This window comes from Buteo buteo, chromosome 11 (assembly GCF_964188355.1).
Source record: "Buteo buteo chromosome 11, bButBut1.hap1.1, whole genome shotgun sequence".
NCBI lineage: Eukaryota > Metazoa > Chordata > Aves > Accipitriformes > Accipitridae > Buteo > Buteo buteo.
In genome coordinates this window covers 25799397-25822755 of record NC_134181.1, presented here as the reverse complement: position 1 = coordinate 25822755, position 23359 = coordinate 25799397, and the positions used below count along the sequence as shown (strand labels likewise).

The following is a 23359-nucleotide window of genomic DNA, read 5'->3' as shown; positions in this document are numbered from 1 at the left end:
CCCTTATTACATTCACATTCCACTATAGACAAAGCTTTCATTTTCATCAGTGTGCACCTGCTTAATTACTTCAAAGTCTGTGGTGACTCATTTGAATTACAACAGTAATTACATTGCTTCCTAAGGCCAATGTATATTTTATGTTTCATTTTATTCATCAAGACACTGCTTAAGGGGAGTGTATGTGATGCATAGTCCTTATTCAAGACTTCACTCCTTTAGGTGAATAATCATTTAGCTCTGAGGTGGGGACCTGGGCTCAAATCACAAGCATTTTCATTTCAAGGCCTCAGCTTTACCACAAGACAAGGTGTGTAATAGGTATTCCCAAAGTTTGCACTTCCGCACTATTTCAATCCCACACAAACATACAGCTGAGAAGAGGACCAAACTTCCATGAGTATTGCAAAGGTTAAAGAAAATTAAGACCAGTGAGAATTGCTGGCCAGAGACAATAAAACGCATTCTAAAACTGCTTGGGCTAACCCACAGTTTTCCCAGTTTGTATGAATTCGGCTAATACAAACACATACAAGACGGCATTTCTTTACCCAATCATAAATTTTTACTTCATTTTCCACGGCAAAGTTAAACAATCACACTTTTAATGAAACAGCTTGATTACTTGATCTTATATTTCATGACATTTATTAACTGCCTCTAATTCTCAATATGCTTTCTTTGCAGTCTCTCATCAGAGGAATCATTATTATTCCTATCTGAAATCCCAGTAAGGCACTGGGATGTGCAGCAATTTTCACATCAAGTTAAGTACAAATGTGCATTTTAAAGATTGCTTTCAATTACTGATTCTTAGAGGTAGTGTTCTGCTGGAGCCAAACTATGGCATCAATAGAAGTTATACCCAGCAGTTCTCCATTACATTTATCTTTACATGATTTTTTTGTCTCTGCAGCCTGCAGTGGCCTGCCCTGGCTGTACTCCAACCTGCTGGAAATACTTGCACAGATGGAAGTATGCAAAAAGCAGGGATCAGGTCTCTCCTCTTAGCACCACTGTCCCTCAGCAAGAGATATGAATTAACTCTAAATTAAGAGTGTCTTTATACATAGGTTGGTCTTGTCCTTCAGAAGAACAAAGGACTTCAAAGTTCAGGACAGCTTTTCACTAATGGCTCAAACATGCAAAGTTTCATGCTACCTCATGTTCAAGGTACATGACAAGATCTTAATGCTCACATCACCTGGCTAATAACCTAATTTCAAAGTGTGTGAGTCAAGATCACTCAAAGGACTTCACAAACTAATTCAAGGTAAACACCTTCAGAAACTTTAATTATTTTATTAAATTTTTTCATAATTGATTTAAAAAAATAAAGCCAAATCTTCATCTTCTGTAAAATCTTCTAACTCTACATATTCTAATGATTCTCCACAAGAAAATTCTCCTCTCCTTTTCTATAAAAGAAGGAGAGGGTCTTTCTCTTCCCTTTCCTCAAAATCTCTACTATCCAATGTACTACCTGTTGTCTTTTTATATATTTTTTAAAAATTATTTCCTTATACTAGGTGAAAGCAGTCACTCACCTGGAGAATTCATTTCCCTTTCATCTGTAAAATGAGACAGTCAAGGAATGCTAACTTTTCCTCATTCTTCCCTCTAGGGACATAAACAGTTTTCCTTGGAGGGTATATAATATTTTAGAAACAAACTTATTAACAGCGTGGAAATGTTTTCATTGATATTCTGCCAATTTAGTCTAATTAGCACCTAGAGTTCACCCAAAAGGTTGAGAACCTTTGGATCTTGCTTTTTGGGATTGTTAAGGCTGGTGAACCAGGACATAACAGCTCTCACTTATGGATCAGTAATGAAGTTTCACATTCCACACACTCAATTAAAACCCTTTGTGTAACAAGAATGCTCCCATGACAGGCTGGTGAACTACCAAATTGCCATAGAGCTGACAAATTACTTACATGAATTGAAATTTGTATCATCTTTATGTTGACTTCAGAGGCTTGAATATACTAGTGCAAAGCATTCAAATGATCTGCAGGTCTTTGAGATGAAAGAAGCTTTGAGGAATGCTTTTCATGTGATGCCAGGGTGAGATTAGATTGGTACATAAACCATAAGCAATTTAACTACTGGGAACAATTTAACCAGCTGCAACAGTTTATACAACTGGAATTATTTGAATGCCTCAAACCTTCCCAAACACAAGAATCTCTTCAATTTTTCCCTCAAATCTATTGTTTTAGTAGCAAATCTGGTTTAAATCTCAGGTCCTTACTGTAGGGTTTGGTGTTCGGAAGATCTCGCGATGTCGTGGAAAGTTAGAGGGTTAGTTGCAGCCTTGTGATGTACCTGTAACCCCACCTCCCCTTGTTAGTATAAAAGGAATTAACTGCGCAATAAAAGGTGGAAGTTGGCGCTCACACTGTGTGTGTTATCTGTCTCTTTCCCTGGTCCGGGCCGACCAGTGATCTAAGCGTGGCACCTTGATATGTAGCGAACGCTACACTTACTTTTAGCAAAAACAATTTACTTGCAAGGGTTTCTAAAGGTTTTAATGCCTACAAGTGTCCTATATTTATTTTATGTTATCATGCTTCATTCCTTGACATGAGCCTTTTGTTAGAACTCTGTAGGGCTGCAGCTGAGACAGTAAAGACAGCCAGGCTTTTATAAGGAGCCCTAAAATACACAGTACTTATGTAATAAATAGCAAGTATATAGATCAAACAGGTTTGCTCTCTGTCACAAAATCTATGTGTATACCTCCTTTGAGACTGCTGCTGCCATTCATCTTTTACTTCACAAATCTAAGCATTCAAGAAGAGATGGTAAAAGAATGTAAACCTTTCTTTGCACCCTGCAGCTCCAGGTCAGAGTTATTGAGAGGGTGAATCACAACAGGATTCCTTAAAACAAATATCATTATATGCTTGATTAGATATCCTGCCATTCTGTTCAATCATAAAACACTTCCAGCCTTGAGAATAATTTCTTGGCAAAGATGCAGAAAGCCAAGTATTATGATAAGTCAGTGTGGAATCAATAAGCATTTCAGCTGCAAAATTAAATATTTTCTTGATCTTGAGCTCTAAACACCCATTCTTCTCCACTTATTAACAGCCCAACAAGTATTCACATCATGTCTCTGCCTGGTAGTGATATCTATGCAGTGCTGAATTTCACCCAGAAAAAGTTTCAAAATAAGATAGGAGGAGAAGAAAGAAATAACAAAAGACTGGAGATATGATAAAAGCATAATTTTAATAATACCAAAGAGTGGATTAAAATGCTGCAAAGCAACAGGTTTCAATATGGGAAGAATAGCATATCTCATGGTGATGTATTCCACAGACAGAGCCCTTCTTTCAGTGTAGCATTGCACTTCAACAATCAAGTCCCATCTACTGTCTAAATTATAAGTTTTACACCAGGTGGTATCAAATACAGTGATGCACAGCAGAACTACATACTTGATTAGAAATACAAAGTAGTATAACAAGAGTAGGGGCCTCCTTTTAAAGAATGACCAAGTCCCACAGCTCCATTAACTTCAGGTGGAGTTGTGGGTGTCTAACATCACTTCTGAAAACCATGGCCATAAGCCAAGTCCTGCATCAGTTGTGCTTCAGCATTTCTGGTCATTTCTTCCTGCTTGCTCCTCACGCTTTAGCACGGCCCATAGAAACCACAGTGGTAGGTGTTGTAGCAATGGTAAGGCCAGCTATAGCCACTGCCCAGGACTGGATAGCCAAAGCTCCCAAATCCTAAGGAGCTGCCAGAGGAGATGGGCACTCTCTCAACACTGAGAATGCTCCTGATGGCTGCAGATGCTGAGGATCCCACAGCAGTGTTCTGAGGGAAGGAGCTGAGTATGGGTCCAGGCAGGGTCACCACCACTGGAGAGGGCTGGATCACCACTGTTGAGTCCTGGCACTACCTGACACAGGGTTCACTGTAGCTATTTGCCAGGAGGATTGGGCTGCAGGAGGTGGAAGGACACTGTTCATAGCAGGACATGTCTGTGGGATAGAGGCAAGTCTGAAATACAGGACCAGAAGTGAATGCAGTGTAGGAGTCATACTGCACTTATTATGCAGCTCAGGTATCAGGAGAACAGGACCTTTCTAGGGATCCTTTCAGGAGTTGAGTGGGGAGTGAGTTGAGAAGGAAACTTAACTTTAATTCTTAAATATGCTACAAGAGGTGGAGGCCGAAATAATTCTCTCTTACTTGTGGGTGATCCAGTGGAGTAGCTGGCAGCAGAACAAAAGGACACATACATGTATCATTACTTTAATTTTAGTACTTTGATTGGCTGTATGTCTGGAAAGGCACTACAGAGATCCAGCCCCAGCTATTCAGAGCATTGTAGAAGTAGTAATTATGAGTAATACCTAGCCACAATGTACTTATGTATAGAGTTCAATAGACATCTGGAAAATGAAATGAAGAATTATTTTCCAGGTTCCAACTTTGCCTATGAAGAAGTACAAATTTCAGTATCATCAAGCATACTTGAAGCTGAGGTCTTTGGAAATCTTTCCCAGACAGCTTGTCCACAGATGTGCCATCTATGAGAAAGCCAGGGGTTCCCTGCATACTCCCTGTGTCTTGTTCCAACACACCAATAAACACAAAGTTCCCTGTTTCCTATGCCCACCTCAGTCTGTTGGGTGCTCAGCTCTCCTCTATTTTTGCTATTCTTTCCCCTTGCCCTCACAGTCCCCGAAACCATTTCTCTAAACTTGCAGGAAATGTCATTGCACCCTATAACATAATTTCAAAGCTTGGCAAATGTAAGACACCAAGTAGAACTTTTAGATGCTGTCATATTGAAGTCCATGTTGATTACTATAGCAGAAGGTTGAGGATATGTGATTAGAGCCAATATCCTTGCTGAACTCAGTATGACTAACCCTTCTAATCTCACTATGCATCTTCATTTTGTCTTCATTTAGACAGTGGTATTTAGAGCTCAAAAGCTTGTGGTTTGACATAATTGATTTTTAACACCCACAAACCTCTGCTTTAAACCCTCCTAGCTTTCTCACTCTCCACTATTTCTTTTAGTATCTGGTTCATTTTACCCTCTTGTTTCTTACTGTGTGCAGTAGTAGATTCATCATAACAAAAATGGGAACACTGAAGAAGCCTCCCATGGAATAAACAGCAAAGAAAAGGATTTTTCTGGATGACATTTCTGAAGATAAATGCATCCACATCCTCTACAAACACTGTTGTTTTCATATCAACCCGATTGAAATTTCAGGCATTACAGGTGATGGATAAGACCCTTAAAGATATAAAATGCACATTGCTACTTGAAAGATGACTGTGCATACAGATCTCTCTAATCACAGAATCAAAGAATAGTTTGAGTTGGAAGGGACTTTTAAAGATCACCTAGTTCCAACCCCTTTGCACAGGTATTCTACCAATTCGGTTTGTTAATCTTTATTATTATTATTATTATTAGGCTTTTCCAAGTCACTTAGCATATCTGAAAGCCCACATTTGAATAAATTTATATCACCATTTCAAGGATCCATATGGCCAAGTCGGGACTCCAGAAATATCTGCAATTCTAACAGCAAAATAAAAATTTTAAAGAGAAAAAGTTTTCCCCCCAACCATCCAGCAACTACCAGAACACTGTGGAGAAAAAAAAGAACAGCAATCAAATTGTTATGAAAGCAAAAATTCAGCAAATAGGAAAAGAGAAGTAGATTTGAATTAACCTTGTTCAGAAAAGAGGAAAAAGGTAAGAGAAGTGGTAGGAAGGACTTTGAGTTAGATTTTATACTGCATCTCGGATGGCCTGAGGACCACAGATATCCTTTGTGCATGAAATTATTTACCAGCAAGTATGTCCTGAATGCAAAATGCTTCCAACTGATTAAATGTCATTTCCTTACTGTTTATTACTTTGTTTTCCTTTCCTTATCTTCTGACATACACATTCCATCATACAAGCTTCTCTCATCTTCTGGTATTATGGACCAAATTTATTTCAGTGCCACCTTTCAGTCACAACAAAATTTATGCTCCAGTGTATGTTTCATTTTAGTCATAAGGAAAAATATTAAGAAGAATTTATAGAATACATAATTCATCATTCAAAGATATTCTTTTATTAAGAATGTGAGTGTAAATCCTTAATAAATTCTGGTCTCCACCAATGTTTACAAAGTTCTGACTCCAGCCAAGCGTAAGAACAATCTAGACTGAACTTACATGTTTGTGAAGGCCCTGCAAAAAAGCATAAGCATATGCACACCTGAAATCCCACAGAATCCAATGAGAAAGAATCAGAGCCCTGTGTAAAATTCAGAGAAAAATACTATTATGTCATGTCAAGTTTGGATAGTATTACCCTATTACACTTTGGTAACACAGCTACTAGCACACAGGGACATTTAAACCTGATTTATCAGTTCTTTTATGAAGGGAATCTATAACTCCCTTCTGCACCATCTCAGACAACAGATATGAAGAGCACTTCACAAGTCATCTTGAGGACACATATGAATTTTAAACTATTTTGAGATATCATCCTTGCACAAGATTAACTGTGGAGTCATTGGGGAAAAAAAAAAAACACAGAAGGGCCTGTTTGCCATTGTATTTTTTTCCTTGGTACAACTGCAGTACAACAGTGATTACACCAGAGACTGATGGAAGATCATTGCATAAGTGGAATATATAATAAAATTTTAATATATTTTTTAACTTTACTTTGCAATCTCTACTGTATAAGCCCAGACATAGATTTATACCTTCTCAAAGTGAAGCCATTTGTATTTTAACAGACTCTATGGAAACCAACCCTGAACAATTCTTTAAAGAAAAAGATCAACCTTTTACAAATTTTTAAACTGCTTTTCATATTTCAATAACATTATCTAAAGTGACCCACCTATGCTCTTGAATATTTCCCTTCCTCCTTCCTTCCTTTCCAGACCTAAACAATCCTACCAACCCATAAGCATGTAAAACATGTACATTTTTGAAATACAAATTCTTCTGTAGCATCGGGTGCTTACTGGCAACCTGGAGAATTAATTTTCCTGCAAAAATTGTAAGAATATCCACAGAATTTTTCAACACTTTTGCTTCTTTCTATTAATACAACAGCTTCTATTTGGTATACTACCTCATATTTTAAAAAATTAACTCATCGGAGATCACTGCAGTATTTTCAAAAAGACTCCTGAACTGTCTCCTTACCACGGCTCAACTCCAGATTGGTCTGATTGGCTCAAAGAACTCATCCAAGAGGCTTGAAGCCCTCCTTGGAGGTGACCTCAGAGATTTTTTCAAAGATAGTGAACAAGTTAACTAGCAATTGTTCCTAAGTGGGTCAGACAGGGAATTACACACAAAGAGTTTTAGTAAATATCTTGAATGTCATCCTAGTTTGTGCTCCCAAGACACCTGCAAGCTAATAAATTTCTGAGGAGCTGAAAAAAAAAGTCTTTATTAGACTGCACTTGGAGTAATTTCATATTGACACTAATAGAGTCAGTATAAAAGTACCAGAAATTAAAAGTACCCATAAATTGTGAAGATGAAAGAATTTTTAATGGGTAGAATATGCTTCTCATGCAATTCCAGGCTGAACTTAGACTGGAAAACAAAAGCAAAACAATTTCATTATCAAGAAAAATTTCAACCTGCAAAAATATACATGGGAACTAATTCATGCAAAAAAAGGATGCCTCAACAGTCTCAAATTTGTAAACATCCATATGCATAGTTATTGTACCCATTTCTCCAGTCTTAACATACGAAGGGGACATGGCTTTCAAACTGATGTTCACATTCTTCAGGAACTGTCTCTCTAATGACACATTTAATAAAGGCTTCAACACCCTGCACAAACACTCCAGGATGCCATGCTGTCTGAAGATGGCTAGTACCAGAACACTACTTTCTTTTTTCTTTTCAATCAGCAGAATATAGTTTTCCAAGCTTTTTCATTCACAAGCACCACAAAGGTACCTTTTGGGACATGCTCATGTTGGACACAGGCCACTTAACCAGACATTTCATTCCCCTGAAATTCATTTCTGTACACTTTATGCTACATGTCCATTTGCATCATAGAAAGACACCTTACTGCCACCAAGAATGAAGCCATTCTTTGATGTATATCAGAGTGCAATCAGTGATTCCTCACAGATCTGAGTGAATAACTACCTACTTCAGTCATACCAGTTCTGTCAACAGGGTACCATATGCTTGTGAATGCATTCTAGTCCCTTCAATTACTTGTTTGGAAAATATACTCATGGAAACCAATTTTTAAATAGAGATTCCACTCAGTTTAGTACCTATTGATTCACCATCTTTCATACACTGCTTTTGCTGCCTCAAGCCACAATCTAAAGGGCAATATATCCCATCTTATCTCTAAACTATTTTTCCCCTCCCCCCAAATAGGTAACTTTGCAAGTAAGTAATTTTTAAGTAAAGAAAACTTATATTCTAAGTGTAAAATATTTGGAAAAAATAAACCTACCTTTTTTCCCCCTACTGTGTGGACATTTGGACTGGTTCCAGCACTGAACCTGAATGCTAGGTATCTTCCCTCTGGCTCCTCCACTATTTCTATCTCAGCACTATGATACTTCAATTTTCAAATAGATCTTAGTGGCCTCTAGAGAAGAAAACCCTGCACAAGGTATAGAGTCATCAGAAATTACACAGCTCTCATTCTTATTGCTTTCCTGTGCTACATCCTGCCAGACCCCACATAGCTTCAGCCAGAAAGCAAAGGAGTCAATACAATTAAAAACTTGCATAAATTTCTCAAAGTTTATGTACCTACAGACAAGGGTATTCTTTATTATTCTTCAATGTCTTAGTTGCAACATGTGCTGAGTTTTAACATCTTTGAGAAAATTCCTAGATGGTGAGTAACAGAATTAAAACCAAACTGTACTTAAGGGAAATACCTATGGTAATTTGTCTACTTCTTCAATCATGTAATTTTTAATCTATATTATGAGAGTTCTTGTGTGGATTAGGTAAGGAATAAGATTTAATGGCTTTTGTTCAAGGTTTGAAAAAGGACATCAAAGCCCATCAGAAAATTTAATAATGATACCATCATATAAAGACTCTTATTACTCTGATGAGATTTGAACACTTGTTTCACATTTGAAGTCTTGAGTCAAGATCACTCAAAGTATGTCATGGTTAAAGATTCAGACTCTGGTATTATTCCATCTAATGAAAAATACAGACCCCCAATACTGCTTCTGATAATCTTATTCTGCACTTTCAAATTCTCAGAGTTTCAAAGAAGCAAAATAAGTGATAATATCAAAAAGCTCCCAACCTGAAATAACACAATTGACTTAAACACACAGATATCGAAAAAGATTTGGAAAAAAACTAACAAGAGAAATATATAAGTAAACCTGTTCAATGCATCACAAGAGTGTAAACAACACTAAAATTATTTTCATCAGGTTACTTGTGGCAACTATTCAATTCTCACATTCCATTGAAAAGGTACTCTGCATAGATTTTTCCATATCCTAACACATCCTCCCCAAAAGGACAAAAAAGGGAGAAGAAAACCACAGTGAAACTCAAATTGATATGCAAGCTCAGTTTAATGATAAAAAGTAAAGTACTATTCTGCAAAACAAAAGGAATATACATATATTTATATAACAGAACGAAAAGATTTAAACCTTTCCAACTGAAATACAGCAAGCAAGATTCCACTTCTCCTTAATTCCTGAGTAAAACCCATCCAATGATCACGTAAAAGTACAGCATTATGTCAACTCAATAGAAAATATAAAAGCACAAACGCAAGTCATCAAAGGCAGCAATTTCAATAACACTTATGATGGCAACATGTCCATACAGGACCTTGCTTCCGTCCCTCCTTTGCGGGAGGGCACGAGGGTGCTCAACCCATCTGGAAACCCTGGCCAGCAGCTCCATCCTCAGTCCGGCACCCGGCTATGGGCTTCCTGGTCGATGCACTCACTGGACGTCCAGCCCGGCTTTAGCAGGGCAGGCACCTTCTGCCACAGTAGCGGCCACCAAGGCCAGAGAGGTTGAAGCCCCCGGAGTTGATGGGCACTCCCTCCTCACTCAGGATGCTGCCAACAGCAGCGGAGGTGGTGGATCCCACAGCGGTGTTCTGGGGGAAGGAGCTGAGGATGGGTCCGGGCAGGGTCACCACCACGGGAGAGGGCTGGATCACCACCCGGGAGTCCTGGCACTGCCTGACACAGGGCTCGTTGCAGCTGTTGGCAAGCGGGGTCGGGCCACAGGGACGGCACAGATCGTAGCAGGACATGGCTGCGGGATGGAGCTGCACCTGGGAGAGAGGGCAGGGAAAGCAGAGGCAGCATGTGAGGCGCAGCCCGACAGCCTGCTCGGCAAGAGCAAAGGCACAGTCTGGGGAGCAGGGAGGAAGGGAGATTAAAGAGCCCTGGTCCCCAAGGGTCCCCTCCCTGCAAAGAAAGCCCAAGGCCTTCTCCCACCTCCCCCCACTGGAGAACAGGAAGAACAGGGACACCAGGAGCAGATCGAGTAGCAAGGCTCTCGGCAAAAGCTGTGCTGAGGCAAAGACTCAGCTGAGGCCGGAAGACAAAGAGGAAAAGGAGAAAGACAAGAAAGAGGCAAAGGCGGTTGCAGCTCACCTTCTTCACCAAGGAGGAGAAGGCAAGAGAAGTGGGTGAGGAAGCCTGCTGTTGGACTGGCTTTTATACTGGTCATGACTGCTCCGGGCCCAGAGGCACTCTTTGCGCATGTAATGTGTTTACCAACAAGCTCACCTTGCATGCAAAGCATCACAATTACAGAAATGGGGACACTGCTTATGTTCCCTGCAACGCTGCCTTTTCATTTCCCTCTTCGTGGCATGCCCATTGAGCCACACAGGCTCCTTTCAAGTGACAGTATTAGAGGCCAAAACGTTTCCAGGGGAAATGACACGTCAGCACAGGCCGATGATCCAGGCAGTGATGAGGAGTGTCCCACCCTGCCAGGTGATGCTAGTCCCTTGCCCTCCAGGGCCTCACTTTAAAGTGTTTCCTCATGAATGGGGCAGGTCTCCTCCTAACCCTGAGGCTTCAGCCTGGACACCCACATGCAGGGGTCGGCACCATCAGTCGCTCGCTCTCGCGTGCTGTGCTCACTCACACTGTATTAGGCATCGCCTCTCTAGGCAGGGCACCCCGGCTCTTGGGTTTTCGACTCTCTCTCTGAGATCGAGCTTTGATCTCGGCAGAAGTTTGCCTGCCTCTTTTGCCATCTTCTTTCTCTCCTTCATCCCTACCTGCCTTGAGCAGCAGACTACCAGTGGTTAAGAATGAAGGCTATTGCCCTCCCAACACTCTTTGCTGGAGACCGCTGGCAAAGCTGGAGGCACCTCAGTGACCGAGGCACATGCTGGCCCATCGATACACGTCCTTCCTCCTGCCACAACTGCTACTTTGGCCATCCAGACTGCTGCCACACCAGGCATGACCAAATACGTGGCAGGATTTCCACAGGACACCCAACCCCGCTCAGCAGCAAGCAGGCTCCACGAGTCTTGGCAAGGACAGTCGGAGGAGCACGGCACAAGAGGTGCCTCCTACTCTCCAGAAGCACAACAAGAGCAGCAGGACCAAAGCATTGCCTGTGGAGGACGAGGGCATGGGAAGGAGGGACTGAGAACAGAGCTGGCGGGGTACCACTCCACAGCTTGAGGCCCGGTTGGAGGGACAAAAGGTTCACTGCTTGGGACCTCTCCAGGCACAGCCTGCACAGCAGCTGAGTGGGGTTTCTGCAGGATTTGCAGCACATCTGCTCCAGGCTCACGTCCCTTCAGGACACAGTGACACACACAGAAGGACTCCACAGCACCTAACGCTTCTGACCACAGGACTGCTCCGCTGGGGGCAAAGATGCTTTTCCTGCTCCGTTCTTGAACTTTGCGGACTCTCCAGGACGTGTCAGCAATGCTACCCATCACTTTCAAAGGAGGATGGACGATCCCTGTGTGCCCATTCCCCTCCCCTACCTATTTTACTCACCCATGATCAACGCATCCCCATTGTGCCAAAATCTAGCAGAGGGCTCACATCTCCCTTATACAGAGCTGCCCTTGCTGCCACCTGTCCCTTCAACTCCCTTGGGACTCCCTCCAGTTCCAGGGTTTGGAAGAAGTGCTTGGAGGACAGAAGGGCAAGGACACGTTGCAACTGGTAACATGCGATCGCAGCCTTGGGCAGGTGGTTGTTAGCCTGCACAGAAATGTCTTCCAGCAGGGCAATGGCTTGCCTCATCAACTGGAAGCCAGTATCCAACCTCGCTCGTTGATCACATGTCCCTTAGGGGAGCTCCTGGCCACCTTTTCCATACTCAGGCAATACCACACACCCCTCCACTGCCCCATGTCTCTTCCAATGACCATAGCCCTTCAGGGTACTCAGCCCTTCCATGCACGAGAGAGGTCCAGCATTGGCCCTTACCCACCCACCCTTTTCCCCTCCACGGTATAACATTTCCCCTGGACGGCTCGGCTGGCCGTCCCGGGAGGGAAGGGACATGAGGAGACTCAAGCTACAATGCAGCATAAACTTTAATGAGTCTGAAGAGTGAAACAAAGCTGTGCGTGCTGGAAGGGACGCGGTCCAGGCTGCTACGAGGGCAGCTGACAGTCAGGCACCCCTTCACAGCAGTGGGACGCACGTCTTCCTCCCACACACATGGGGAGAGGGTGATGAGCAGGGCCCCTCTCAACTTGCTTCAGGATGAGCCCGTGGCACAGGACAGCAGGAGACAACAGGGACTCGTGATGCGGAGAAGAAAGCAGGCGAAGGAGAAGACAACAGTTGGCCGTCTTTCCAGACAGCACAGGCTGGCACCTTGCTTCCCTCCCTCCTTTGCGGGAGGGCACGAGGGTGCTCAACCCATCTGGAAACCCTGGCCAGCAGCTCCATCCTCAGTCCGGCACCCGGCTATGGGCTTCCTGGTCGATGCACTCACTGGACGTCCAGCCCGGCTTTAGCAGGGCAGGCACCTTCTGCCACAGTAGCGGCCACCAAGGCCAGAGAGGTTGAAGCCCCCGGAGTTGATGGGCACTCCCTCCTCACTCAGGATGCTGCCAACAGCAGCGGAGGTGGTGGATCCCACAGCGGTGTTCTGGGGGAAGGAGCTGAGGATGGGTCCGGGCAGGGTCACCACCACGGGAGAGGGCTGGATCACCACCCGGGAGTCCTGGCACTGCCTGACACAGGGCTCGTTGCAGCTGTTGGCAAGCGGGGTCGGGCCACAGGGACGGCACAGATCGTAGCAGGACATGGCTGCGGGATGGAGCTGCACCTGGGAGAGAGGGCAGGGAAAGCAGAGGCAGCATGTGAGGCGCAGCCCGACAGCCTGCTCGGCAAGAGCAAAGGCACAGTCTGGGGAGCAGGGAGGAAGGGAGATTAAAGAGCCCTGGTCCCCAAGGGTCCCCTCCCTGCAAAGAAAGCCCAAGGCCTTCTCCCACCTCCCCCCACTGGAGAACAGGAAGAACAGGGACACCAGGAGCAGATCGAGTAGCAAGGCTCTCGGCAAAAGCTGTGCTGAGGCAAAGACTCAGCTGAGGCCGGAAGACAAAGAGGAAAAGGAGAAAGACAAGAAAGAGGCAAAGGCGGTTGCAGCTCACCTTCTTCACCAAGGAGGAGAAGGCAAGAGAAGTGGGTGAGGAAGCCTGCTGTTGGACTGGCTTTTATACTGGTCATGACTGCTCCGGGCCCAGAGGCACTCTTTGCGCATGTAATGTGTTTACCAACAAGCTCACCTTGCATGCAAAGCATCACAATTACAGAAATGGGGACACTGCTTATGTTCCCTGCAACGCTGCCTTTTCATTTCCCTCTTCGTGGCATGCCCATTGAGCCACACAGGCTCCTTTCAAGTGACAGTATTAGAGGCCAAAACGTTTCCAGGGGAAATGACACGTCAGCACAGGCCGATGATCCAGGCAGTGATGAGGAGTGTCCCACCCTGCCAGGTGATGCTAGTCCCTTGCCCTCCAGGGCCTCACTTTAAAGTGTTTCCTCATGAATGGGGCAGGTCTCCTCCTAACCCTGAGGCTTCAGCCTGGACACCCACATGCAGGGGTCGGCACCATCAGTCGCTCGCTCTCGCGTGCTGTGCTCACTCACACTGTATTAGGCATCGCCTCTCTAGGCAGGGCACCCCGGCTCTTGGGTTTTCGACTCTCTCTCTGAGATCGAGCTTTGATCTCGGCAGAAGTTTGCCTGCCTCTTTTGCCATCTTCTTTCTCTCCTTCATCCCTACCTGCCTTGAGCAGCAGACTACCAGTGGTTAAGAATGAAGGCTATTGCCCTCCCAACACTCTTTGCTGGAGACCGCTGGCAAAGCTGGAGGCACCTCAGTGACCGAGGCACATGCTGGCCCATCGATACACGTCCTTCCTCCTGCCACAACTGCTACTTTGGCCATCCAGACTGCTGCCACACCAGGCATGACCAAATACGTGGCAGGATTTCCACAGGACACCCAACCCCGCTCAGCAGCAAGCAGGCTCCACGAGTCTTGGCAAGGACAGTCGGAGGAGCACGGCACAAGAGGTGCCTCCTACTCTCCAGAAGCACAACAAGAGCAGCAGGACCAAAGCATTGCCTGTGGAGGACGAGGGCATGGGAAGGAGGGACTGAGAACAGAGCTGGCGGGGTACCACTCCACAGCTTGAGGCCCGGTTGGAGGGACAAAAGGTTCACTGCTTGGGACCTCTCCAGGCACAGCCTGCACAGCAGCTGAGTGGGGTTTCTGCAGGATTTGCAGCACATCTGCTCCAGGCTCACGTCCCTTCAGGACACAGTGACACACACAGAAGGACTCCACAGCACCTAACGCTTCTGACCACAGGACTGCTCCGCTGGGGGCAAAGATGCTTTTCCTGCTCCGTTCTTGAACTTTGCGGACTCTCCAGGACGTGTCAGCAATGCTACCCATCACTTTCAAAGGAGGATGGACGATCCCTGTGTGCCCATTCCCCTCCCCTACCTATTTTACTCACCCATGATCAACGCATCCCCATTGTGCCAAAATCTAGCAGAGGGCTCACATCTCCCTTATACAGAGCTGCCCTTGCTGCCACCTGTCCCTTCAACTCCCTTGGGACTCCCTCCAGTTCCAGGGTTTGGAAGAAGTGCTTGGAGGACAGAAGGGCAAGGACACGTTGCAACTGGTAACATGCGATCGCAGCCTTGGGCAGGTGGTTGTTAGCCTGCACAGAAATGTCTTCCAGCAGGGCAATGGCTTGCCTCATCAACTGGAAGCCAGTATCCAACCTCGCTCGTTGATCACATGTCCCTTAGGGGAGCTCCTGGCCACCTTTTCCATACTCAGGCAATACCACACACCCCTCCACTGCCCCATGTCTCTTCCAATGACCATAGCCCTTCAGGGTACTCAGCCCTTCCATGCACGAGAGAGGTCCAGCATTGGCCCTTACCCACCCACCCTTTTCCCCTCCACGGTATAACATTTCCCCTGGACGGCTCGGCTGGCCGTCCCGGGAGGGAAGGGACATGAGGAGACTCAAGCTACAATGCAGCATAAACTTTAATGAGTCTGAAGAGTGAAACAAAGCTGTGCGTGCTGGAAGGGACGCGGTCCAGGCTGCTACAAGGGCAGCTGACAGTCAGGCACCCCTTCACAGCAGTGGGACGCACGTCTTCCTCCCACACACATGGGGAGAGGGTGATGAGCAGGGCCCCTCTCAACTTGCTTCAGGATGAGCCCGTGGCACAGGACAGCAGGAGACAACAGGGACTCGTGATGCGGAGAAGAAAGCAGGCGAAGGAGAAGACAACAGTTGGCCGTCTTTCCAGACAGCACAGGCTGGCACCTTGCTTCCCTCCCTCCTTTGCGGGAGGGCACGAGGGTGCTCAACCCATCTGGAAACCCTGGCCAGCAGCTCCATCCTCAGTCCGGCACCCGGCTATGGGCTTCCTGGTCGATGCACTCACTGGACGTCCAGCCCGGCTTTAGCAGGGCAGGCACCTTCTGCCACAGTAGCGGCCACCAAGGCCAGAGAGGTTGAAGCCCCCGGAGTTGATGGGCACTCCCTCCTCACTCAGGATGCTGCCAACAGCAGCGGAGGTGGTGGATCCCACAGCGGTGTTCTGGGGGAAGGAGCTGAGGATGGGTCCGGGCAGGGTCACCACCACGGGAGAGGGCTGGATCACCACCCGGGAGTCCTGGCACTGCCTGACACAGGGCTCGTTGCAGCTGTTGGCAAGCGGGGTCGGGCCACAGGGACGGCACAGATCGTAGCAGGACATGGCTGCGGGATGGAGCTGCACCTGGGAGAGAGGGCAGGGAAAGCAGAGGCAGCATGTGAGGCGCAGCCCGACAGCCTGCTCGGCAAGAGCAAAGGCACAGTCTGGGGAGCAGGGAGGAAGGGAGATTAAAGAGCCCTGGTCCCCAAGGGTCCCCTCCCTGCAAAGAAAGCCCAAGGCCTTCTCCCACCTCCCCCCACTGGAGAACAGGAAGAACAGGGACACCAGGAGCAGATCGAGTAGCAAGGCTCTCGGCAAAAGCTGTGCTGAGGCAAAGACTCAGCTGAGGCCGGAAGACAAAGAGGAAAAGGAGAAAGACAAGAAAGAGGCAAAGGCGGTTGCAGCTCACCTTCTTCACCAAGGAGGAGAAGGCAAGAGAAGTGGGTGAGGAAGCCTGCTGTTGGACTGGCTTTTATACTGGTCATGACTGCTCCGGGCCCAGAGGCACTCTTTGCGCATGTAATGTGTTTACCAACAAGCTCACCTTGCATGCAAAGCATCACAATTACAGAAATGGGGACACTGCTTATGTTCCCTGCAACGCTGCCTTTTCATTTCCCTCTTCGTGGCATGCCCATTCAGCCACACAGGCTCCTTTCAAGTGACAGTATTAGAGGCCAAAACGTTTCCAGGGGAAATGACACGTCAGCACAGGCCGATGATCCAGGCAGTGATGAGGAGTGTCCCACCCTGCCAGGTGATGCTAGTCCCTTGCCCTCCAGGGCCTCACTTTAAAGTGTTTCCTCATGAATGGGGCAGGTCTCCTCCTAACCCTGAGGCTTCAGCCTGGACACCCACATGCAGGGGTCGGCACCATCAGTCGCTCGCTCTCGCGTGCTGTGCTCACTCACACTGTATTAGGCATCGCCTCTCTAGGCAGGGCACCCCGGCTCTTGGGTTTTCGACTCTCTCTCTGAGATCGAGCTTTGATCTCGGCAGAAGTTTGCCTGCCTCTTTTGCCATCTTCTTTCTCTCCTTCATCCCTACCTGCCTTGAGCAGCAGACTACCAGTGGTTAAGAATGAAGGCTATTGCCCTCCCAACACTCTTTGCTGGAGACCGCTGGCAAAGCTGGAGGCACCTCAGTGACCGAGGCACATGCTGGCCCATCGATACACGTCCTTCCTCCTGCCACAACTGCTACTTTGGCCATCCAGACTGCTGCCACACCAGGCATGACCAAATACGTGGCAGGATTTCCACAGGACACCCAACCCCGCTCAGCAGCAAGCAGGCTCCACGAGTCTTGGCAAGGACAGTCGGAGGAGCACGGCACAAGAGGTGCCTCCTACTCTCCAGAAGCACAACAAGAGCAGCAGGACCAAAGCATTGCCTGTGGAGGACGAGGGCATGGGAAGGAGGGACTGAGAACAGAGCTGGCGGGGTACCACTCCACAGCTTGAGGCCCGGTTGGAGGGACAAAAGGTTCACTGCTTGGGACCTCTCCAGGCACAGCCTGCACAGCAGCTGAGTGGGGTTTCTGCAGGATTTGCAGCACATCTGCTCCAGGCTCACGTCCCTTCAGGACACAGTGACACACACAGAAGGACTCCACAGCACCTAACGCTTCTGACCACAGGACTGCTCCGCTGGGGGCAAAGATGCTTTTCCTGCTCCGTTCTTGAACTTTGCGGACTCTCCAGGACGTGTCAGCAATGCTACCCATCACTTTCAAAGGAGGATGGACGATCCCTGTGTGCCCATTCCCCTCCCCTACCTATTTTACTCACCCATGATCAACGCATCCCCATTGTGCCAAAATCTAGCAGAGGGCTCACATCTCCCTTATACAGAGCTGCCCTTGCTGCCACCTGTCCCTTCAACTCCCTTGGGACTCCCTCCAGTTCCAGGGTTTGGAAGAAGTGCTTGGAGGACAGAAGGGCAAGGACACGTTGCAACTGGTAACATGCGATCGCAGCCTTGGGCAGGTGGTTGTTAGCCTGCACAGAAATGTCTTCCAGCAGGGCAATGGCTTGCCTCATCAACTGGAAGCCAGTATCCAACCTCGCTCGTTGATCACATGTCCCTTAGGGGAGCTCCTGGCCACCTTTTCCATACTCAGGCAATACCACACACCCCTCCACTGCCCCATGTCTCTTCCAATGACCATAGCCCTTCAGGGTACTCAGCCCTTCCATGCACGAGAGAGGTCCAGCATTGGCCCTTACCCACCCACCCTTTTCCCCTCCACGGTATAACATTTCCCCTGGACGGCTCGGCTGGCCGTCCCGGGAGGGAAGGGACATGAGGAGACTCAAGCTACAATGCAGCATAAACTTTAATGAGTCTGAAGAGTGAAACAAAGCTGTGCGTGCTGGAAGGGACGCGGTCCAGGCTGCTACGAGGGCAGCTGACAGTCAGGCACCCCTTCACAGCAGTGGGACGCACGTCTTCCTCCCACACACATGGGGAGAGGGTGATGAGCAGGGCCCCTCTCAACTTGCTTCAGGATGAGCCCGTGGCACAGGACAGCAGGAGACAACAGGGACTCGTGATGCGGAGAAGAAAGCAGGCGAAGGAGAAGACAACAGTTGGCCGTCTTTCCAGACAGCACAGGCTGGCACCTTGCTTCCCTCCCTCCTTTGCGGGAGGGCACGAGGGTGCTCAACCCATCTGGAAACCCTGGCCAGCAGCTCCATCCTCAGTCCGGCACCCGGCTATGGGCTTCCTGGTCGATGCACTCACTGGACGTCCAGCCCGGCTTTAGCAGGGCAGGCACCTTCTGCCACAGTAGCGGCCACCAAGGCCAGAGAGGTTGAAGCCCCCGGAGTTGATGGGCACTCCCTCCTCACTCAGGATGCTGCCAACAGCAGCGGAGGTGGTGGATCCCACAGCGGTGTTCTGGGGGAAGGAGCTGAGGATGGGTCCGGGCAGGGTCACCACCACGGGAGAGGGCTGGATCACCACCCGGGAGTCCTGGCACTGCCTGACACAGGGCTCGTTGCAGCTGTTGGCAAGCGGGGTCGGGCCACAGGGACGGCACAGATCGTAGCAGGACATGGCTGCGGGATGGAGCTGCACCTGGGAGAGAGGGCAGGGAAAGCAGAGGCAGCATGTGAGGCGCAGCCCGACAGCCTGCTCGGCAAGAGCAAAGGCACAGTCTGGGGAGCAGGGAGGAAGGGAGATTAAAGAGCCCTGGTCCCCAAGGGTCCCCTCCCTGCAAAGAAAGCCCAAGGCCTTCTCCCACCTCCCCCCACTGGAGAACAGGAAGAACAGGGACACCAGGAGCAGATCGAGTAGCAAGGCTCTCGGCAAAAGCTGTGCTGAGGCAAAGACTCAGCTGAGGCCGGAAGACAAAGAGGAAAAGGAGAAAGACAAGAAAGAGGCAAAGGCGGTTGCAGCTCACCTTCTTCACCAAGGAGGAGAAGGCAAGAGAAGTGGGTGAGGAAGCCTGCTGTTGGACTGGCTTTTATACTGGTCATGACTGCTCCGGGCCCAGAGGCACTCTTTGCGCATGTAATGTGTTTACCAACAAGCTCACCTTGCATGCAAAGCATCACAATTACAGAAATGGGGACACTGCTTATGTTCCCTGCAACGCTGCCTTTTCATTTCCCTCTTCGTGGCATGCCCATTGAGCCACACAGGCTCCTTTCAAGTGACAGTATTAGAGGCCAAAACGTTTCCAGGGGAAATGACACGTCAGCACAGGCCGATGATCCAGGCAGTGATGAGGAGTGTCCCACCCTGCCAGGTGATGCTAGTCCCTTGCCCTCCAGGGCCTCACTTTAAAGTGTTTCCTCATGAATGGGGCAGGTCTCCTCCTAACCCTGAGGCTTCAGCCTGGACACCCACATGCAGGGGTCGGCACCATCAGTCGCTCGCTCTCGCGTGCTGTGCTCACTCACACTGTATTAGGCATCGCCTCTCTAGGCAGGGCACCCCGGCTCTTGGGTTTTCGACTCTCTCTCTGAGATCGAGCTTTGATCTCGGCAGAAGTTTGCCTGCCTCTTTTGCCATCTTCTTTCTCTCCTTCATCCCTACCTGCCTTGAGCAGCAGACTACCAGTGGTTAAGAATGAAGGCTATTGCCCTCCCAACACTCTTTGCTGGAGACCGCTGGCAAAGCTGGAGGCACCTCAGTGACCGAGGCACATGCTGGCCCATCGATACACGTCCTTCCTCCTGCCACAACTGCTACTTTGGCCATCCAGACTGCTGCCACACCAGGCATGACCAAATACGTGGCAGGATTTCCACAGGACACCCAACCCCGCTCAGCAGCAAGCAGGCTCCACGAGTCTTGGCAAGGACAGTCGGAGGAGCACGGCACAAGAGGTGCCTCCTACTCTCCAGAAGCACAACAAGAGCAGCAGGACCAAAGCATTGCCTGTGGAGGACGAGGGCATGGGAAGGAGGGACTGAGAACAGAGCTGGCGGGGTACCACTCCACAGCTTGAGGCCCGGTTGGAGGGACAAAAGGTTCACTGCTTGGGACCTCTCCAGGCACAGCCTGCACAGCAGCTGAGTGGGGTTTCTGCAGGATTTGCAGCACATCTGCTCCAGGCTCACGTCCCTTCAGGACACAGTGACACACACAGAAGGACTCCACAGCACCTAACGCTTCTGACCACAGGACTGCTCCGCTGGGGGCAAAGATGCTTTTCCTGCTCCGTTCTTGAACTTTGCGGACTCTCCAGGACGTGTCAGCAATGCTACCCATCACTTTCAAAGGAGGATGGACGATCCCTGTGTGCCCATTCCCCTCCCCTACCTATTTTACTCACCCATGATCAACGCATCCCCATTGTGCCAAAATCTAGCAGAGGGCTCACATCTCCCTTATACAGAGCTGCCCTTGCTGCCACCTGTCCCTTCAACTCCCTTGGGACTCCCTCCAGTTCCAGGGTTTGGAAGAAGTGCTTGGAGGACAGAAGGGCAAGGACACGTTGCAACTGGTAACATGCGATCGCAGCCTTGGGCAGGTGGTTGTTAGCCTGCACAGAAATGTCTTCCAGCAGGGCAATGGCTTGCCTCATCAACTGGAAGCCAGTATCCAACCTCGCTCGTTGATCACATGTCCCTTAGGGGAGCTCCTGGCCACCTTTTCCATACTCAGGCAATACCACACACCCCTCCACTGCCCCATGTCTCTTCCAATGACCATAGCCCTTCAGGGTACTCAGCCCTTCCATGCACGAGAGAGGTCCAGCATTGGCCCTTACCCACCCACCCTTTTCCCCTCCACGGTATAACATTTCCCCTGGACGGCTCGGCTGGCCGTCCCGGGAGGGAAGGGACATGAGGAGACTCAAGCTACAATGCAGCATAAACTTTAATGAGTCTGAAGAGTGAAACAAAGCTGTGCGTGCTGGAAGGGACGCGGTCCAGGCTGCTACGAGGGCAGCTGACAGTCAGGCACCCCTTCACAGCAGTGGGACGCACGTCTTCCTCCCACACACATGGGGAGAGGGTGATGAGCAGGGCCCCTCTCAACTTGCTTCAGGATGAGCCCGTGGCACAGGACAGCAGGAGACAACAGGGACTCGTGATGCGGAGAAGAAAGCAGGCGAAGGAGAAGACAACAGTTGGCCGTCTTTCCAGACAGCACAGGCTGGCACCTTGCTTCCCTCCCTCCTTTGCGGGAGGGCACGAGGGTGCTCAACCCATCTGGAAACCCTGGCCAGCAGCTCCATCCTCAGTCCGGCACCCGGCTATGGGCTTCCTGGTCGATGCACTCACTGGACGTCCAGCCCGGCTTTAGCAGGGCAGGCACCTTCTGCCACAGTAGCGGCCACCAAGGCCAGAGAGGTTGAAGCCCCCGGAGTTGATGGGCACTCCCTCCTCACTCAGGATGCTGCCAACAGCAGCGGAGGTGGTGGATCCCACAGCGGTGTTCTGGGGGAAGGAGCTGAGGATGGGTCCGGGCAGGGTCACCACCACGGGAGAGGGCTGGATCACCACCCGGGAGTCCTGGCACTGCCTGACACAGGGCTCGTTGCAGCTGTTGGCAAGCGGGGTCGGGCCACAGGGACGGCACAGATCGTAGCAGGACATGGCTGCGGGATGGAGCTGCACCTGGGAGAGAGGGCAGGGAAAGCAGAGGCAGCATGTGAGGCGCAGCCCGACAGCCTGCTCGGCAAGAGCAAAGGCACAGTCTGGGGAGCAGGGAGGAAGGGAGATTAAAGAGCCCTGGTCCCCAAGGGTCCCCTCCCTGCAAAGAAAGCCCAAGGCCTTCTCCCACCTCCCCCCACTGGAGAACAGGAAGAACAGGGACACCAGGAGCAGATCGAGTAGCAAGGCTCTCGGCAAAAGCTGTGCTGAGGCAAAGACTCAGCTGAGGCCGGAAGACAAAGAGGAAAAGGAGAAAGACAAGAAAGAGGCAAAGGCGGTTGCAGCTCACCTTCTTCACCAAGGAGGAGAAGGCAAGAGAAGTGGGTGAGGAAGCCTGCTGTTGGACTGGCTTTTATACTGGTCATGACTGCTCCGGGCCCAGAGGCACTCTTTGCGCATGTAATGTGTTTGCCAACAAGCTCATCTTGCGTGCAAAGCATCACAATTACAGAAATGGGGACACTGCTTATGTTCCCTGCAACGCTGCCTTTTCATTTCCCTCTTCGTGGCATGCCCATTGAGCCACACAGGCTCCTTTCAAGTGACAGTATTAGAGGCCAAAACGTTTCCAGGGGAAATGACACGTCAGCACAGGCCAATGATCCAGGCAGTGATGAGGAGTGTCCCACCCTGCCAGGTGATGCTAGTCCCTTGCCCTCCAGGGCCTCACTTTAAAGTGTTTCCTCATGAATGGGGCAGGTCTCCTCCTAACCCTGAGGCTTCAGCCTGGACACCCACATGCAGGGGTCGGCACCATCAGTCGCTCGCTCTCGCGTGCTGTGCTCACTCACACTGTATTAGGCATCGCCTCTCTAGGCAGGGCACCCCGGCTCTTGGGTTTTCGACTCTCTCTCTGAGATCGAGCTTTGATCTCGGCAGAAGTTTGCCTGCCTCTTTTGCCATCTTCTTTCTCTCCTTCATCCCTACCTGCCTTGAGCAGCAGACTACCAGTGGTTAAGAATGAAGGCTATTGCCCTCCCAACACTCTTTGCTGGAGACCGCTGGCAAAGCT

The 23359-nt window shown here is 49.0% G+C and overlaps 5 pseudogenes; all 5 read right to left on the bottom strand.

The window, feature by feature from the left end:
• Window positions 1-9586: 9586 nt before the first annotated feature.
• LOC142036347 (feather beta keratin-like) lies at window positions 9587-10762 on the bottom strand (annotated as a pseudogene).
• A 1800-nt stretch (window positions 10763-12562) lies between these two features.
• Window positions 12563-13758, bottom strand: LOC142036346 (feather beta keratin-like; annotated as a pseudogene).
• Window positions 13759-15586: 1828 nt separating this feature from the next.
• On the bottom strand, window positions 15587-16754 carry LOC142036345 (feather beta keratin-like; annotated as a pseudogene).
• A 1800-nt stretch (window positions 16755-18554) lies between these two features.
• On the bottom strand, window positions 18555-19750 carry LOC142036344 (feather beta keratin-like; annotated as a pseudogene).
• Window positions 19751-21550: 1800 nt separating this feature from the next.
• On the bottom strand, window positions 21551-22746 carry LOC142036343 (feather beta keratin-like; annotated as a pseudogene).
• Between the last annotated feature and the right edge of the window lie 613 nt (window positions 22747-23359).